Here is a 20,769-nt window from a genome sequence, read left to right as displayed (position 1 = left end):
TGCATAAAGCAGATGAACGGAGAGCACCACTCCCCAGAGGAATATTGCATTTGAGCCTTGTCCCTTGTCTCACGAGCTAAAATGCGTCAAGTTAGGTCAGCCTTGGATGAGACACCTCCAAGGAAGCCCACACTATTGCAAGGAACAGTGCTGACAATTCTGGTTCGTGCACTGTCCTCTGAGTCAGCACTGGATTCATTTTCCAGCTTGGTGCTGAGGTGTGCTGAGTTGTTGTCTTTCAATGGTATCTAAAAGAAAGCCTCCCCTCCACAACTGCAGCTCATTAAAGCCTCCGCGCCGCGCTCTGCAAGGCTGGGGTGCCGAGCCAATGTTCTGAAGAAGTTCCAACAGAAATAATTGAATTCTCTCCCAGGTCTCCCCGCAGTTCCAATCGGATGTGGATTGCTTCCTCAGTTTCCACCCTGGTGTGTGGTGTCACTGTACACCATTAGACAGCTGTTGTACCTGAACCTGGGGATGACTCCCCACCAGCCGCGGGTGACGCTAATTCAGTATAACACTTATCCAACTCACAAGGCTTTTGGTGACTTAATCAAGGTGCTGGTGGAAAACACTCTCGAGAAAGTGCAGCATAGCATCATTTTTCCCTTTTAGTTCTGTATTTTACATGCTTAACAAACAAACCATGGGATTATCACAACAAAAAGCAGCAACACAGCATGGATTAATGGCTGCAGCTCCACTTGTCCATATCTCTAGGCTTAAGATGGATTTGACCAAGTCCTGCCCCTCAGTCTTTCAAGCCAATAATGCACATTTTAAAGAATATTTTTCTTTGTTTCCACAGTGCTGTAACTTCAGGTCAAAATGTCAGAAGAGCTTGATATTCTTGTCTTTTTTCAGGTTTTGTCATACGGTTATTTAAACATAGGTTTTTGGATTTAATTTGACAATCTTTATGTAGTTTCTGGCATGGTAATTGAGTCTACTTGTCTTTTTCAGGACACCAGAAGATCTAACTAAGTCAGAATGTCTCAGTTACAGTCCAGATTTCTATTTATTACCTACCTCACCGAGAAAGACAAGGTGAGTTATCATTCAGTACAGAAAACCTGAAAGGCATTTATATGCTTGAAGTACTGTATAACCATCCTGTACAGAAGCACAGTGCTTAAGTAAATGTGTTACAGCCCAGACAAATCCCTTTGAAACAATACTATTGAGCCCAAATTGTCTCTGTAACTGAGGGTACAAATCTAGAAAGCTTACCTCCCACCCCAGACCAAAACAAACCCTTTCAGAGATTATTGATACAATGGCTTATGACAGATTGCTCCTCAGCCTCACAACTTACATGCTGAACAATAAATTCAACATAAAGTGACAGTCACAGCAAGTGTTCAAGGCTGTAACTAAAAGAAAAAAAGAAACCTAATTTTTACTGAAGTTAGAACTCCAATGAACGAGAAAATGTGAACATATACCTATGTATATATCAAAGCTGCAATCTCTGTAAATGCCATCGCCATTACTTATGGTTGGGATGATGCTAATATTTGAAAATATTTCAATAGGAAGCCAATTTTTAACCTGCAAATTGTAATCACAGAGACAATATTTCAAGGCTTTTTGTGAGAAAAGGGTGTTAGTGGACCAAGGAAAAAGAAACCTGCCTGTTCCACTTATCTCCATTGCAGATTGGATGAGGCCATCCTACACATCAATTTGGGTGGGAAGTGCCCTTATGTTCTTTTTCATCCTGGGCTACTGCTTGTCTTTTTAAATTAGGTACATTTAGTGAGCAAAAGTATAGATAGAATTTGTTGTTATCATGGGTAAAAATTAGTGTCACCACTTTCAGGTTTAATGCAATTGTGTCCTCAGTGTAGCCTTTGGCTATTACCAGAACACATGGAAGAGATATTCTACTTGTGTTCAGGTTAATACTGAAATTCTGAGGAAAAAAAAATGAAGATTTACCTGCAGTAATTCTTTTTGAAAAGCATTTTATTATGCTTGCATGCTGTACCTATACTTTTTCCTGTTGTTATGTATTTTAAAACAAAACCATAAGCAGAGAATATCAGTAATTTCTTTTTTCTTTTACATTTACTGTGCCATTTGGCTGAAAGAGCCTTATATGAATGCCTGTGTATTGTAAGTAGTGTTTAATTTTTGTTTTTCATGTCAAAAAATTTTAGGTAGATAAGCTATGAAGAGTATTTTTTAGGTTATTAAAAAATGTTGACATTTACTAGCCAAGTGCCTGGCATGTAGTTGCAAAGGTCATCAATGAGTAAACAGACATTAATGGTTAGCTGGATAACTGGTACATAAACAGGTCATATTAATAATTAACAGAGAAGAAAACTGGCAGTTTATAGCAAGCTTAGGAAAATAGCTAATAGAAATAACTTTGGAAAGGGCAAGGACCAATATTTTAAAATCATCTAAAAATTAAACCCAGAGGAGCCTGAATTTTAAGACATTCGTTTCTCATTTTTTCTTCTCTCTCTCAATTTATGAACAAACTATTTTTTAATTCATGGAGATCAAATTTATTTGAATCACTGAAAAAAGTATTGCACAGCTGTTCATCCTGCAATTGATTCTCAGACTGATGCTGTCCTGTTGACAACCCTGTAGAAAATGAAATATTTAAAGAATTGGTTTCATCCTCAAATACATTGCTTTTGTTCATTATGGAAAGACATTAAAACATATGAATATTTGGATTAAATATTCCATCAGCAATCACTAGAGCTGTTTAAATTGCCAAAGGTAAAAGTTTTCCCAACATTTTTTTTTCCTGAAATATAAATCCTTGGCATTTCTCTCCCACATCCTAAAAACTAAGGGTTTTTTTTTCTCAATTCTTTTTGGCTTGTCAGTTCAGCAGCAGCTTCCCTGTGCAGCCCTATCTCTTTATCCCAGACCAATACCAAAATTACCATGAAGCCAGGCCTTGCTTTTAGGTCCACAATTAGTCCTAGTTAACTTGGCTGTAAACAGGTCCCTGGTTGTTCAGGCTGGGAAATAAAGGCAGCCAGGTCTGAGACTAATTGCATCTCTCCTGTCATGTTTTCATCATGCAAACTTCAGTGGACACAAATCGATTGGCTTCTTACTTTTAACTATTATTTTAACTAAAAATTATTCAAAGCATATAGAACTGTATGTTAGAAAGTAGTGGAATTTCCAGTTCTTCAACAATAATCATCACAGTACTCACACTATGAGGAACTGTAGAAAAATATTTCTATGGATAAATATTACATTTCTCTAGTATTTACAAACAATGCTGCTTTTGAATATTAAGTAAAACAATGTTATCTGAACATTGAGTAAAACTGCAGAAACATCTAAAAGGTACAGTCAGAAAGCAGAGGACATTTCAGGCCTGCCAAAGAAAATTGATGGAATACTTCATGGGAAAGGGTTTCTGATGATGGACTTGGAGAACCAGGAGTCCACTGTGGGCCTGCAGACATAACACAAAATTCATACTATGCTGGGAGGACAAGAGGCTTTCTCCCTGACTTCTATCAAAGTATAATTTATTAAAGTGTTCTTAATGATATGCAGAAGTCACCATCTCTGTGTGCCAGCATACAGATTTTACAAACACAGAAGTATTTATGTGTTCATACAGTTTATAGGCAGTCTCAGTTTTACAATGCAACTCAGCCTAATAACTTGGCTGAAGAACTGAGAATTAACAACTTTTCTATCATCTCATCAACATATGACCATTTTATTTTGTGGTTCCTGTTCCCTGTTCCTCAAATGAAATATACTTTGTTATTCTGAAATCTAGTTAATGTTAGTGAGTTATTAACTAATACCTGTTTTATCCACCACTGTAAAAATTTTTTTGTTAGGGTAGAATAAGAGGTAGACAAGCTGTAGATACATCCTTGTCCTTGATGTTTTTAGGATTCAGACAATTATATGTCAGATATGCCTCGCCTTTCAGCATCCTGTTTGGTATCATAGAATAATAGATTGGTTTGGGTTAGAAGGGATCTTAAAGATTATCTGGTTCCAACCCCACTGACATGGGCAAGGACACCTTCCACTAAACCAAGTTGCTCTAAGCCCCGTCCAACATTTCCAGGGATGGATTGTTTACAGCCTCTCTGGGCAATCTGTGCCAGGGCCTCACCACTCTCATAGTGAAGAATTGCTTCCTAATATCTAATCTAAACCTGTCCTGTCCGAGTTTAAACCCATTCCCCTTTGTCCTATCACTGCATGCCCTTGTATGACCTGAGGTTCAACCCCACCTAAAGCACTTCACTCCCTCCCTCTCCTCATCCCAAGAACTCTAGTTCTGTCCAAAGACCAGCACATGCAAAGCTGGTACTAAAGACCTCTAGATTCGATCTAGATTTGAAAATACATGTTCACACAGTAGAAATCTCTGTGAAGGATAAAAAAGCTCTCCATTTGGAGTGGGTGTCTGATTTGTTAACTGTTTTGGGGGCTCAGAAGACTCATGATCATAAAAGGTCAATAGTTATTGATGTTCATTGCAACAAAAGCCTGTTTAATGTTTTTAAAATAGGCCATCTTCTATTTGTCCAAATTCCTTATTCAATACAGCTAAGATTCTCAAGACACTTAATGGCTACACTTTATTATACAGACTATTCTTATTTTTGGACAGCTGTATTTCTCCACCTTCCTCTTCCTTAACATTTTTCTCATAAATTTACTAGAAAAAAAAAAATCTATCTTTAATTAACTATGCCATTCTTTAATCCTTTTAATACCACTAAAATATATTCTGAAAAACTTTACAGTCTGAGTCAAAAGGGCATTTTGGCAAAAGAGCATTGCAGCTGCGTCGCCTGAAACATCTTAGAAGACAATGTCCACAGGGAGCAGGAGAGCTCAGTGAAATACTGGCAGATGTAAATAACAGTGTCACATTTTGGGATGAAAACCAGCTCATGGCTGTGCTCATTAAGAGCAATTTCTGTGTCTCTGCAAGGCTCCACGGAAATGGGGAGGTCTGTACCCCAGGCAGCAGATACTGCAGCAGCAGAGAAAGGAGACTCGCTTTGCACCGCTAATCCAGTTAATCCCGGTGATTTCAGGGTTCCTTCTACAGCAATGCAGGGAGAGATGTGGCTGGGAGGAAGGGATGAGCCTGGCAGAGATAGTGGGCAAGGGCAAAGCAGCAGATTTCCCCCTGGTCCTCCTGTTTTTCCAAGGGAGAGTGGCCAAGCTGGGGCGTATCCAGCCATCAGGCCACAACATTTAATGTGAAGCGACACTTTTGTCCCCTGAAAATTTTACTGCTCAGCAGAAATCACAAAGCTGTGCAGGGTGGACACAATTTCCCCCCCAGAGCCTTAATTTGGCACTCCTTCCTGTTCTAAACTCACCCAGGAGACCCAAAATAGAGGCTCTCCAGAGGATGGGAGGAAGGAGCACGTGCACAGGTTCAGTTCCACCATCCAAGCTCCAGCCTGCGATCTCTGTCAGCAGGGTAGGAAACTGCAGCACAGGCTGGAAATGAATGGAGAAAAATGTGTTTGGAATTTCAAGGAAAAAAAATAAAAATAAAATGAAGAAAAAAAAATAAACTGAGATATAAAAATGTGAAAGCCATTAAAAAATGAGGTTTAAACTTAAGAATAAATGCAATGGCATAGTCACATTCTTTAAAAGCTTTGCTCCGCTCGGAATGGCTTTGTTATTAGTGATTCTTAATGCATGAGATAGTGGTTTGGAATAAATCTTTAAGTAATTCAAAACAAGGACTCTTCAGTAAATAGTTGAAATTAAAGGGGGAGTTAGAGTCATCTGGTTTCCATTAGGATGATAAAATAGTTCACTTGAAACCTTTTACAAGATGCTTTGTTACTGGGAGGTGTCTGTGCATCTCACTCCATCACTAGCCATTTGACACAACATAAAAGGCTTCAAAAGCCATGCTAGGCTTCTTAATCAAAAACTAATTGTAATAGATATTGGGGAGTGTTAACACTGTGACCGCTAGGTTGTATCTTCAGTATATAAGCAGGAGTGAACATTAAACACAACCCTGAGTTGATAGGGCTTATCAGAATTTCAGAGTTAAGTGCTAAGTACTGCAGCCCGGTATCTGCGCGCCGTTGCTTTGTACCACTTTTGGAGTTAATTGCGCTGTAGGACTTCATCTTCCCAACAAAATTTATAGCATGGGCAGAGAAATTGGAAGCCCACTGAAGGAACTGCTGCAGTTTACAGGAGTTCTGTGAAGCCACAGGGGAAAAAACTGTGGTTTCTACTTCAGCGTCTAAGAGGGGTTCCCTCTGCTGCCCCTCCTCAGTTCACCCTGTAATAAAAATGAGTTGTTTCTCCCTCTTGAAGCTTTACTTGCTGCTAATGCTGTAGCAGAGGAATTGCAGCACCAGCTCCCCAAAACAATGCTGCCCCTAAAATTATCACTAAATTGTCATACGTGCATGCTTTACATTCCCGTAAGCCTTATTATGATTGTTGACATGAATATTCACAGTGCTCACAGAAACAGCTTTATTGATTTTACTGATACAGTGTGGGCTCAGAGTTACTGATTTTAACTTAATTCATGCATTTTTCCAGATAACAGATGACCTTAATATTTACACACAATTGCACCATAATAAACCCAAGCCAAATCCTCTCCTGTTATATGAACTGTTGAAAATAAGAGTTACATTTCTTTAAGCTAGGGGCTCAGAACTAGGCCATTGTACAGTGAGGAAATCAGAGATATGGCAATTTACTCCAGCTGAGAATGTTGCCCACAGTGTAAAATTCCTTGTTCAGTGCAGTGAAGTGCATTAAAAAGACAGCTATGTTATTTCTCATGAGTTCATTATAACCTGTATCCTACCGAAATCTCCAGACAGCTGTGTTCCTTTTTACTCCAGTTTCAAACAATATAATTAAAAAAGCATTTGATGAAATGTAGACACTTTTACCATTTACACTGGAATGCTGGCACCATCCAAAATCAGCCAGTCTGTAAATACCAGATTAGGATCTGTGCAGCCAAGGTTTTTATTCTAGGAAAGCATACTCAAAAGAAAGTCTCAACTTTTCTGGGTGAAGAATAAGCTTTATTTGTAAAACCCATAATTATCTCAAATGTTCCGAGAAGCTGAGAGAGCTGCAAATGGTAAAACAAAACGTAAGGAAACAGTTTTGGGCATTTAAGGGGAGGCAAATAAGGATGATGTACTTTTCCCCTATTAGTTTACTATATAAATGAGAAGACATTACAGAGTGAAATTTAATTAAAGTAATTGACCAAATTGCATTTTGTAGTAGTTATTGTCATTAGCAGCCCTGACTCCTCTGTCAAAAGGATTTGCTGAAGATTATTTCTAAGGGGTATTTATTATGAATATTAATCTCTCCGGTAAGTACCATCAACATATTAAAATTCACTTCAAGCATTTTATGGAAGACTGCAAACAGAAATGAGTGGTGAAAAACAAGGTGTCTAATCATGTTAACTTGGTTCACAGATGGTTAAACCAGAAGTAGAACAGGGAAAGGAAACATAATAATATGTATATTGGTTATATTGTGATGAAAATGTGCTTAAAGGGTACCTGATTTTCAAAGTTGCTCAGGCTGCACTACCAGGAACACTGATGACTCTGCTGTTTAAGGCAGGTTTTTATATAGTCTTGCACTGTCTCACTGGGAAAGTCTCATTTTCAGCCTATCTGTTAATTTCTGATTGATCTTTTTACTGCCTCTTTCCAGGAAATATATATTTAAAGAAGGCTGTAGTTCCCATTGTTGCAGAGAACTTGGTTCCCAGGTGCTACCCACGCTACTGATACCAACAGTTCAACTTGGGTTTAGTATTGGAAACCCCAAATTGTATCTGTCAAGCCCCTCTCTTCAACAGGGGGAAGGACACACTTTTTAATTACAGTGCATGCATGAAGGGCTGTACAGACCTTCATCACTGTTTCTTCCAGCAGCTTAGATGATGCATTTTCTTCTCTTCAATGCTGGTCACTCTTCTTGTTGAAAAAAAGAGAAAAGTGAAGGGAAAATGAGACAGTAGGGATTGGCACCGAAAGAAAAGCATAAAGAGAAAAAAACTAGGAAATCTTGACCTACTCTTTTCAGTTTTGCATGCTCTGGAGACAGGATTTGAAGATGATGGCTATATGCTGGAGGAACAAAAGGTGTTTATGAGATTGCCAGGGTTGGAAGTTAAAGGTTGGGTCAGTCTCAGTCCTCCTCAGCCTCACCTCATACTTCCTCTCCTGCACCTCTTTGCTTTGAACGTTTTTTTTCTTCCCTTTCAACAAGGCCATCTGCAACTTTCATAGCACCTGTGTTTAAAATAAACACCTGACAGCAAATAAGCCCTAAGTATACACAAGTTGGGCATCCCAAGTTGTGTTGCAGCTCCAGACTGTCAGCGTCTCTTGTCCTTTTAACAAATGCTCAGATCCCTATTGTCTTGGAGCTCTGCCTCTGTTTTGCCAGGAGGCATTCCTTTCTCTTCCTTACGAAGCAGGCTGAACATTTTCCCTGTGTAAACATTGTTCCACATCTGTTCATGCTGAAGGACATCAGAGCACCATTTCCCAGAAACCATTCTGGCTATGTGTGACCAAATGTACCGCAGAGCAACCAGAGCGAGGTCAGGAATTTCCTCAGAGTTTGGGCTGGGAAGAGTCATTTCACCTCAATGCCATAGTTCCTACAGTAACTTTTTGATAGGTTTTATCCACCTATTAGCACCAATCAGTCTGGCTGTGGCTGCAAAATCCCTCTGCAGGGACCAAGTCCATGGCAGCCACTGAACCACCAACCTGAAAGTAAAAACCCCAAACTAACTGTTCCTGAGTAGAGTAAAAAAGAGAAACCATTTCTATTGCTGAATATGACAAAAATCCTTAAGGGAGTCCACTGATTACACTACTGAGATTTGTATGAACTAACTAGGGTAAATAATTAGTCTATATTTTAATTAATATATCAGTGCCTGCTAGCACAATATATTTAAATTTGTGCCACTATTAGAGCTGAATGAAAGAAAGTTGTCCTATTTGTAGTGAAATTATAATCATGACCTTTCCAAGAAAAAGAAAAAGCAAGAAAAGTCCTGCAACACTTTTTTGTGTTGAAAGAAGTCAAGAGGTGCCTTTAGCTCACCAAGTGCCCATGTGCCTCTTCTCTAGGTAGCAAACCTGAATATGGCAAAAGTGTCTCTGGTGAACAGGGAAATGAGACACACACACACACACATATATATATATATGTGACACAGATCACAAAATGAGGGCTAAAAATACAGCTCAATTATTCAAAGTATATAATTTTTTTTCAAGCTTGACCTTGTTATTACATTGAAGCACCCGTGCCACTTGAAAGGGGCCTTCTTGCACAAACAAGAAAAAAGTATCTGCGTATCACAATACAGGATTTCCCCAAAACCTTTTTCCCTGGATAACGTGGCAGTTTTGGTAAACAGAATACTCCCTCCCCAAAGAGTGATAGAATGATTCTGCACAATCAAATATGATCAAGTCACAGAGTGGGTCTCTCTTCCTGCCTCCACTATGAATCCAACTTTTTTCCTCACTGCCAAAGGAGACAGCTCTCCACTGTCTTTCCATCAGGAGCAAGGATGGAGGCATAATAATTTGATAGGACAAGGGGTAATGGATTTAAGCTGTAGGAGGGTAGATTTAGACTAGATATTAGGAAAAAATTCCTTACTGTGAGGATGGTGAGGCACTGGCACAGGTTGCCCAGAGAAGCTATGGATGCCCCATGCCTAGAAGTGTTCAAGGCCAGGTTGGATGGAGCTTTGAGCAACATGGACTAACGGGTAGCATCTCTGCCCATGACGGGGAGGTTGGAAGGAGCCCATACCAAGGCTCCAAAGGCATCACAGATGTGCATCTATGGGGGAGCCTGAGACAGGGACCTCTCATATAGCAGCAAAGAGCCCAGTTCTACAAAGGAATCCTCACTGTGCTGGCTTTGCTGGAGAAGAGGCTCCTGAGCCTACACTTCCCAAGGTGGCAGCTGATCTCCACTCGGTGGCAGCCAGTGTGAAACACGAGGGCTTGATTTTCAGAAGGTGGGAGGTTTAACACTTGCTGAAAATAAGACCCATTTAAGTTGTCACGACAGCAGTCACCTTGAAAGATTTAGGCCACGCTGTCTGGTTTGCTGGTTGGCCCCCCCTCACCGCCACATTTATCAACCCTCCCAACAATTTCCCTTCAAAAAGCTGTTTGGTTTTGATCTCCCCATGGAAGTTAAGGTATCACATTGGTTAATATTATTGCTCCTCCAAACTTTTCCCACTCCTGGCCCACACAGGGCTGAGGATAACCCCTTCCCTTCTGCTTCAACATCACTTATCAAAATCACAGAGTGAAGGAGGCACGACACAATTCGGTTTTAACATTAATCTTCCCACTGGCTTCTCATTACTTTGCCAATAAGATGATCTTCCTCACACCACATTTCGATATATTTGACATCTGTCATAAAACTCAGGTCACACATATCTGTCTTCTGGTAAAATGAGTCATCCTGCAGAGACCCATACTATGCTGTTCAGGTCTTGCCAGAAATAATTATTGATATATTGTCAACACATCCAGCCTACGGTATTAACAGGGGTCATAAATTACCAGCCTTTTTTCTTCCCTCTACCTAGCAAGGAAATGAGGGGACATACAGCAGGAAAGCAGGTACATGGCATTTGGGTGATGGATCCAGCCACAGCCATTCATTGCTTTCTAGAAGCTGTGCACAATTTAATTGTATTAAGGGAGTAACTAGTTTCTCAAATCATTCAAAACTTGTAATAATTTTCCCTTTGGTTTGGTCCCCTTTGGTACCATACTGGTCATGATCTCTCATCTAACCAACCAACTAACTCCCCAAAACCTGTAGCTGATAAACAGTAGCTATTTAGGGAAGAAAGGGTACAGATAGAAGTTGTACTATCCTAAATATAATGTCATTTACTTCACTGAAGAGAGAAGTTTAATCTACTCTTGCTACTTGTGCAGGACAAAGGCAACTTTTTTGTTTCATCATATATATGCAGTACCCCCCAGTTAATTTGATTAACAACTTAGGTTATTATCGTGCTTTTTTTCTTTTAAAGTGTAAGCTTCCATAGCTAAAGATGAAAGGACAGAAATTCCAGCCATAGCTGTAGGAGAGGAATATCCATTCCCACAAGCATCATCTCCTGCAGAACAGTCAATGGGTTTAAACACTGCTGCAGTTCCCTTTGGGTGTTGCTAAAGTGAATTCCCTCCTCCTTTCAGTTTAAGGTGTTGCAGGGACTCCTTGCTCCACTTTTTGATCTCAGAGACACAAGATCTAGGTGGTTACAGCATCTTCTTGCAGACCCAGAGGGAGGAGTGTAAGCTTTGCTTTAGAGCTATGACTGAGCTGTAGGTGGTAGCTGGGAAGTCAGTGATAGACATCACATGATGTTCTGCTCCATTGGCTGCAGAACCAGGCCATTAAGCTGCTGTGATTAAGGTATGCTGGTCTACAGCCAGGCAGGCTCTAACCTTGACCTTTAACAGGTGAATACCATGGTTTGAAACACTCCTACTTTGCTCTCCGGTGTAGGGATTGTGATGGCCTTGTTAGAGATCAGAGAGAAGAGGGACCACCTTAGGGAGGTCCTTCATTTTGTACCAACAAACCTCTGAAAGCTGTACGATAGAGAGCATGAAGTATTCCTCACAAGAAGGCTTTGGCTTAGGGTTTTGCCAAGGACAGGGACAGGAGAGTGCAAACCCACCAAATGTCACCTCCACAGAGTGGATATGCTGTGGGAGAATATTCGTTCTTGCACAAATCCAGCACAAATCCCAATCCCCAGCCTCAGTATCAAAATCTCAAATCTTACTGTGCAACTCTCAAGACCCCAACTGGGATGACCTGGGAGGGAGTTACCCAGGCAAAGGAGCTCTGCACGTCACAGTAATGCTCCACAGGCCCAGCAGCAGCAAAAATGTCACCTCAGTACCTTATGTTTTTAGCCCTTCCATATATACAGGAGCACTGAGAGCACCTCACACTAATTAACAAGCTGCTCTGTATCTTTGTGCATTACCTTTCTTTTCCCCCTTTGATTCACATACAAATTATTTTTAGAAAAGGGAAAAAGTTTCCTCTTTAAAAAAAAAAAAAAAGCAGTGAGGTGAGCTTTGGGACTGTTCATCTGCCTTGTTCATCACCTCAGAGGTGTATTAGGTTTGTGAGACAGTGGAGGAGGGAGAAAACATAGATGGTACCTTCACTCCTGTCATCTCCCTCACCCCAAAGCCTCCCAGGTCCTCAGAGAGAGCCAGTTCCCTTTCTTCCTCCTCCTCAAAAAACCCTGTGGTTTTATTCACTAAATCCTGATATGTGTCTCTGACCTGTGCTCTGCCCACTTTCCATCATTTTTGTAAGGGAAAGCTGTTGTTCTGAGGCAGTTTGTTTTTATGGGGTACCTGTGGGTGACACACACCTGGTGGCACCTCCAGCCTTACACTGCAGGCACCATGTGATGGCACAGGCACATCAGATATTTGGTTCGGGTGTTGAGTTCTTGGGCAATTCTGGGCCAAGAAAAGTGACCTGCAGAGACCATTTTAAATCCTGCTAATTACAGTATCCCTGAATTTGCTCTAGTTTTTTTCCAGGTTGAATTTAGCAAAGACAGGAGTGCAGAAAGGCACTCTTGCTTTTCTGCTTGGGCACTGAGCTCTGACACACTGGAGGATGTCGTCTTTCATTATTAACTTTGGCAGCATTTAAATTAAGTAATATCTTGACAGGGGAAAGGAAGGGAATGAAGGGCCCTGGGAATATTTTTTTTCTCCTGTTTAATTGTACTGCATTTGATGTGTTCCAAAAAACACTAGAAGAGCTGCTCTTCAGAGACCAGAAAAAACTTTATAAACCCCCACCAGTTGAGGTAGTTTGGCAGCACATAGAAGGATGGAGAATTATCATCTGTCCAGGGAAATCCACCCCCCACTCCTCCCAACCCTCTTTCAGCTGGTGCACGCAAGATGTTCCTGCTCACTTCATCTTCAAACATTTAAACACTTTGAGGACCACACACCTACAGTGTGTTATTTGCAGGGCTTTCTAAGCCGAAATCCAGCGTGTGTGAGTGTATCTGTGGGTGGGAATGGCTGGATAATGTTACCCTGATAGCTGATGATAATATTTCTACCAATTGTTAAGCTTCCTAAGTCTCCACTTTGCAAATGCTTCAGCGGATCGGTTTCTGAAAAACGCAGCTTTCCTTGCTTGGGGAAAAGGGACGAGTCAATAATGCGTTTGTGCAGATTATCTTGGAGACTCTGATTTACTCCAGAGAAAAAAAGTCTCCCTTACACAAATGCACCTTTCTAAACACTTCAGGGGTCGCCTGGTTCACTGCAGGGTTGTGTCAGTGCAACCATAAAATGAGGCGGCCGTTCAAGCTGTCTCGGGCTGGCAGCGTAGCAGGTCCTGCAGAAACACAGATGTGCCGGGTCTGAGCTTTAAAAGTGTCTCCCTCCTTGTGAGCTCTCTGCTTTGAGTCCAAATAGACATTAGGAAAATGTGTGAGGGACAAAGGAGTGTGTTCCTTCAGTGTTTCAGGGGGGAAAAAGCGTGGGAGGAGAGATAATTTTGATGAGTCAAATTCCTGATTCCCTTCAGACCTGTAAAGTCAGTGGGAGTTGCTTCGCTTTCATCTTAACATGCAAAGATGGGTGAAGTTAGAACAAAGGAAGGTGGAAAAAAATAAATAAGCTTTTTGTATAAAGTTAGTTTAAGGAAGACCAAAAGAAACAGTAATGTTCTTGGTGTAAGGGACAAAAGCAAAAGAACACTACTATTCTGCATAACATACTCTTTATCTCAGAATACTTATTCAGGTTCTGGCATCTGAAAAGTCCTCTGCTCATCTTTTTTCCATTTCCTCTGCTGTGGTGACTCTTCTGGGCTGTGCATGCCTCACACAAAGCATAATATCTTCTGGGACTTTGTTAAAATATTATTTAAGACCGACTTCTGGCCCAATTCTTCTGACTTTATCATGCCTTTGCTTCATATTTTTCCATCAGTGCTTCCTCTTCATCCACTCCATTAAGGCACAAAATTCTTGTTTTAAACCAAGATATTTACAAGTTAGATCCCCCATATCCCTCTTCTCAGCTGTTTTTGTCCCAAATCAATCAAACCTGACTCTACACACCTCCCTCAAGCAGTTGCAGTTTCAAAACGTCTCAAACTCCACAAATTAACAATTTCTTTTGGGGCAGGGATCCATTTGCAGCCATTCCAAATTTACCTTAGCTATAACACTGAGCAGTTTTGCATCTCAAGTTCTGCATGAATGATCTGTTTAGTCTTGTGGCAGAGAACACCCTTTAAGAGATCTGTGGGAGGCAATTTAGATATGTAAACCTGTTTGTTAGAGTGCTTAAATGTGCCATAGAACACAAAAATCCTGTGGATTCACAGTTCAAAATGAGTTGAAAAGTCAGTTTGGATATCGAAGATTTCCTGATACTGAATGGTTCTGACTTCAATAAAATCATCTGGATTCTGTTCCCATCCTAATGTTAGGCTCCCATACTCTTATTCTGAGAACTCCCTGGTTTGAAGGAGCACTCTTTCTTCTGGAGAGCCCTGAAGAAATAGCTTATTCAAAAACTCTGTCTGCGCACAAGGGGAAAAAAGCCAGCACTAAGGATAAGGTAAGCAACAGCAATGAATCATATATTTCATTCAGAAAGCAGAGAGCTCCAGTTTTGTTTATCTTTTGTGTGGACAAGTTCCCTGGCCTGGGTTCCTATCTTTTTTTGAAAGTCCCATCCCCCATCACACCCCAGCTGACAGCCTCATTGTCCCCATGGCTGTCGTGGGAAGTCATGATAGATGGCTAAACCACGACCCTTTTAGGAGTTGTGTGTTCATATTATACTCAGAGACCTTTTTTGATCAATAGTCAATTCAAACATTTTCACTCATGGATACACTCAAATATATTTATGATTATAGCATATGTATGTATAAATAAGTGGCTGGAGAATTGTTAAGATGAGCAGAACTACTTCAAGAGGTTTCAGTGCTTCAGAACCCAAAGCAGTGCTATCACGAGTAAATGTGGTCATTTGCAGTGTTTGCAATATTTTTTTTAATATTTTAGTCAAAGGAAGAGCAGCCAGAATATTTCCATTGTGGGGAGCATAGAGACTTGAAATAACTAGGGTTTGATACTAGCCATATTGCACTTCACTTTTCCTCAGCACAGAATGCCAGCTTGTTTCTTCAAATTAAGACAATATGCTTATAGTGATGAACCTTATTGGCCATCTATCTTCCTTTTGTAATCTGGCTCTCATCAAGCTGAAATGAAGCCATTTCTTCTGACTGTGGCTGATTAAACACAGAGTAAACCTAGATCTCTGAGGAGGCTCTAATGATTCTCCACAGGCCTAGTGTCAGCCCGGCACCTGCAGCATTCAGCTTCCCCATTTCCCTCATAAAATGAAGCATCTGTTACAGAGAAGTGTTATCTTTTTATCATCGATGGTATCTTTCTGTTTGAATTCACCTACCCCATTTGGTATAAATTACAGCCATTTCATATGTAATGAATGGTCACACAGGATGCACTCTGGTTATTGGGGGTTAAAAGGGCACAAAATCCTTTTACTAAACCTTTATTTAACTTGGTGAAAGTTAAGACTACATGGCTTGTGTAAAACCTTCTTTATTACAACAAACAGGAGGAAATACTTACCGCAGCTTAATGCTGAAGCATTTTGATATTGCTTATCTAAATACTGGCCTTTGAGTTTTTTGGAAGCAATTCCTGGAGAAACATTATTAGTTGCAGGGAAAAGAAACAGAGAAACATGTTCGTGCCAAAGACATTTTTGTCTCAGTAACTTGATTAACTATAAGCCTGAAACCTAAAAGTAGACAAGATTTGTTTGCTAGAAAGGGTAGTTGCCAGCTTAGAACCTGCTGCAAATCCCACAGAAGTCAACTGGCATATTTTCAATTATTTCAACAGCATTTGTTTGGATCAGGCCAAAGATCAGCTGCCTGTTTACATTTTGTGTGGTCCACATGGTCCTCTACGTTTTACCTTCTCCAGTTTTTCATCTGAGCTGAAATAGGCAACTTCATCTCAGAAATAATTTTTTTTCAGCTGATGGGGATTTGGGGCATAACTTTGCCAAGCGTTTTGTTGTTTCCCGCCTACAACGTGGGCAGTCTGGACAACCTCACATCTCAAAGAACGAAAGAAAAACTTCCAAAGACACTAACTCGGAAGTAAAACTTTGCTCATTGAAGTAGTAATATAATCGATGGTAAAAACAGTTGTAAAACTGCTGAATAATTCCACCTATTAACATGTAGCTACAGGATACAGAGGTGGGGGTAACAACTGCAAAACGGCCTTCCTGGTCAAATGAATGTGAAAGACGTTGTTGTAACATAACAACCACTTTGATAACATCTAAAGATTGCAAATAAGAGATGGCTTCCTGTGTTTGATGTTGTAAGTACAGATAAGGTCTTCAGTGAACCAAAGAACAGCAGAGAGAGAGAGACTCTAAAGTAGCTTGCTCAGGTATTGGTATGAGACTGAAGGAGACCAAAGATCAGCACCACCTATTTCTTGGAAAATTTTTGAGGTGTTACGTTAAACAGGGACAGGGAAAGCTGCTACAGTCCAAAGCATTTCATTCCACTCATCATTCTGTGCCACTCTCTGAACAGGATGTGCCACCACTGGAGTCACCATGATCCACAGCCCAGCATAGTTCAGCAGTGCCCCCAGGCTCCACATTTCTCCTGCATGATAAGTGTTGATGGCTTAATATTCTCCATCTTGCCAGGATTGTCTGAGGTTTCTTTTCCTCGTTTTTGTTAACAGGTATAGAAGGTGCAGGGGGCATACAGTGGTACTGCCAGTGTTCTATTGAATTACAGAGGTTGAACAATCAAAAAGGAAATTATAATCACCAAAACATAACATAGCAACAGCCTCTTTGGTGGATCGTTTGCCAAGGTATTTTCCATGGTACTTTACAGATGAAATAATTTTACAGCATAAAAGTAACTTAAAATAATGAACTGTGTTGTCAAGATTAGACTTTACCTGTTGAATTGCTTCACAGACCCATTGGGGGTAAAAATCATCCTTGTGAAAATAAAGAAGAGTGAACAATTTTGTACCAACGTGTAGTTTCATGATGGTTTTGCAAGCCTGCGTTATGTGGCCACTTTCTGCTGATCCATTTTGTAGCAAGCAAAATCATATTGTCCTACCACAAGAGCACACTTGTTATTCAAAATAATTAGGACATGAGTCATCTTAGTATCAAAGTTGGCATTAGTGATATATGGAGCTGATGACTGATGAGTCCAATGAACATTTGACTCATGTAGACTTAAAATATGCAGCTGAAAAGCTCAGTTAATTCAGAAGAGACACAGCATAGCTGTGATAGCATCTTGTAAAAGCAAGATCCAAGACAAGTAGAAATGCAGTAACACCAGTGATGAAATCAGCTGAGGTCTTTGGATTTCTCAGAACAGCTGAAAAATGGAAGAACCTTTCCTTTAAAAAATTCAAAGTTCCATTGTTTTCCCCTTGACAAGGTACGAAACGTAATAATTTTTTTTTCCTACTGTTTACATGATATTTTTGTAAGCACTGGGATTATTTTTGTTCCCTGTCCATTTCCTTTCATTTTTCCTTTTTGTTACTTTAGTTGAATAAGTGAACGATATCCAAAATTTCAGTTTGGTTTGGAAAAGTTATAACAGCAGAAAGAAAAATGAAACTAGTTTAACCACTTTAGAGAGTTTCAATTTTCCTTTGTTCTCTTCTGTAACTTCTCCAGAATTCAAGATTTGTAAGAGTTAGTTTGAAAATAAGAAAAATAGGGAGAAAAAGGATGAGGAGTGCAAAAGGAGGGGAAAGAAAAAAAGGGGAAAATCCAAACTACTAGTTATCCTCTTAGAGGGAAAAAAAAAAAAAGGGCAAATGGGGAAATAGGTGTTTAATATTTGTTTCAAATAAAAGACAGAAATAGGAAAATCTGAAAAGAAGCTTTTGTTTTATTCTTTTCTTGTGGATGCCAACCATTCCCCTGTCAGCAACTGTCTAATTGACTAATACAGTTGAACATGTGGCAACTATTTTCAACTGTATTTAGCCAAGTCTGCTGCTGTGTTTCAGATGTAACGAAGGCTTCTAATGTCCAGTAGTTTTTCCAGCTTTACTATGGGATCTAACAAAAGCCATCACCCCTAACAGCCTTTGGTTTAGTTTAAAAAATAGTAATGTTTGCATCTAAATATTATTTAGGGCAGCATCAAGGTATAAACCTGTGTCTGATACAGTTAATTTTGAAGGTCAGCTCCTGGAAGGACTTCCAGTCAAAAAGGTGTTCCAAAATCAACTACCTTCGAAGCTGCTTCACAGACTTGTAAAACTAAAAATAAGAACTTGTACTTCAGCAGCTGGACACCCTGAGGCAAACAGAAAGCAATCAGAGCCAGAAACTCCACTGAGTGTTTTTTTCCTCCGTGAGACAGGTCTGAGTGACATGAGGGAGTTCCCCACCTTTGTGTTAGATCCAAATCTTGACTGTAATTGGAGTCAACAGGATGTAAAGCAGTGGAGACCATCACAAACTGCACATTTAACTGCTGACTGTAAAATTTAAAGGACCGTGTTTCTCCCTGACACCGTAGAAATCTGGTTTGTAATGGGTCAAAAATAAACATTTAAAAATTGAGAGAAGAATACTTGATTATCTCCCAAAAAATTGCAAACATCAATGCATCTAATCACAAGCTTAATGTTAAAGGATTTGAAAACTCTGGTACCAGTTTTAGGTTTATAATTAGACCTATAGTACAGTGTTCCCCCCCAGAAAAAATTTGATGGTTTCACTCCTCTTATTCTTTTTTTAAAGAGATGCTCTTTTACGTTTAAAATCTACTAATGACACAACTGTATTTGTGATCAAGTGTCTTCTTGCTGTAAGATTTTTTTCTTCACTGATTCAAATGCTGTAATATATATAGCTCATATATAATGGTGTCTGTAGAGGCTCCATTAATGGACTGAGACCATTCAATGCTTTATTCCAAGCTATCAAATCATTCTGTAGTTATTCTGGGGAAAAAATTACCCAAGCCAGAATGAAATATCAGAGGTGGACACCAACTTAGATGATTGTGAAGAACAATATGTGAAAAATGTTGTGATCACGGCAGATGAAGAAACTTTGAGATGAAATTGGTCTTTCACAGTAATATCAGTTCTCTTCATCAACAACAATGTATCTGGACAATGAGCCAGTGTCATTGACTTTCCCCATTTTAAAGGCCTTTAATACTGATTACTGCCCAGTGAACAAAAGCTTTTCTTGTGAGGAGTCTGAAAAGGTTGATTATATGTACATTACAGCTGAAAATGGATCAGACAAGTAGTAAGTTATGAAAGTACGAACACAAGAGAATAAGACCATTCACTGGGCCTGAATTACTTTAGTTTATCTTCTTAGGCTGAATTGTGGCTGTGGTCTTTTTGCAACTCAAATAAAAAGCGTAGATCAAGATGAGATAAAGATAACGGAGTATTGCCAGCATTAGGCAATAAAATCAGTAGCTGGAATGGAAGAAAACTTTGATAACCACACAGAAAAAATTTTAAAAGTTACAGTGATACTGGAAAAGGCCCTCTGTAGCTACTGCAGTTGAATAAATTAGGCACCAGGACAATAAAAAGATACAAACATCTGCTCTTTCATTTCTTTATAAAGAGATTTGGAACTGAAATTATTCTGGCCAGCTGAAGGGACTGTCTCTGATGTTCCAGTTAAACATCGTTTGAAAGCTTCCAAGAGTTGAGAGTGGGTAACAACTTTCATATTAGGGCCCACACAGGATGGGGAACTTCATTCAAAATTCAAAGTTCTGCTTTACACTGGGGAAAATGAAACAATTCTATTCAAAAAAGATGTTTGGTTCTCCAAAAAAAATCACAAGGTACTTTAAAATCATGTTTCTTTTCATATCTTATAAAAAAAATTAAGTTTTAATTACTTTATGCTTCTTTTAGCATGAAGGAGGAAAAAAAAGCCATCACTGGAAGGATGTGATATCGGAATTCATGTTGGGAGCAAGAGCTCACACCTCAGCAGGAACACAGCCTGGTCTAAAAGGCTGCGCAGTTTGCAGATTGAGCAGTCAGGAAAAAAACCTCATAAATTTATTTTAAAAATGCATATTTTCTCTAACAGTCCCAATAAAAACCATGGAAGCTCCATTGTTATTCCTGTGCGACAAAATGCACAGTTTTTAAAACAAAACATCCTAAATTAAATTTTAGCCACTGCATTAAAGGGTCATTTCCAAAAGATGAAAGTACATTCTGTGGCAGTGTAAAAGGATAATAGAGGGCAAAAGAGAATTACAACACACTAGTATTACGGAAAAAAGAGCATGAGTTGTGATATCCATGAAATGTTGGATTTTCCGCTATTCACAAGGCTCTGCATTCTTAATATCTGTAAAGAATGGTCATCTCACTTGCTAAAATATAACCCAAATGCTCAAGCCACAAGGCTAAACTACTCTAAAGTAGCCACTCCATCCAGCTGATTCTGCCATTTAGCACTTCTCCTGTAACATCAGTGGTGTAACCTTAGTCCCCAAAAATTGGAGGGCGAGTTATGCCATTGACCTCAGTCTGATCAGGCTCGAGGACAAGCAGCTGTGCAGTCCCTT

General features: G+C 39.7%; 1 long non-coding RNA gene across 1 annotated transcript; it reads left to right on the top strand.

The window, feature by feature from the left end:
• Positions 1 to 962: 962 nt before the first annotated feature.
• LOC116792916 lies at positions 963 to 20,233 on the top strand. Its single transcript, XR_004359317.1, has 4 exons — positions 963 to 1,047; positions 14,572 to 14,702; positions 16,898 to 17,032; positions 20,102 to 20,233. It is a non-coding gene; the product is annotated as an uncharacterized LOC116792916 (long non-coding RNA).
• The last annotated feature ends 536 nt before the right edge of the window (positions 20,234 to 20,769 follow it).

This window comes from Chiroxiphia lanceolata, chromosome 12 (genome assembly GCF_009829145.1).
Source record: "Chiroxiphia lanceolata isolate bChiLan1 chromosome 12, bChiLan1.pri, whole genome shotgun sequence".
Taxonomy (NCBI): Eukaryota; Metazoa; Chordata; class Aves; order Passeriformes; family Pipridae; genus Chiroxiphia; species Chiroxiphia lanceolata.
Note: the sequence above shows the minus strand (reverse complement) of the source record. Positions and strands in the feature narration are given on the sequence as shown.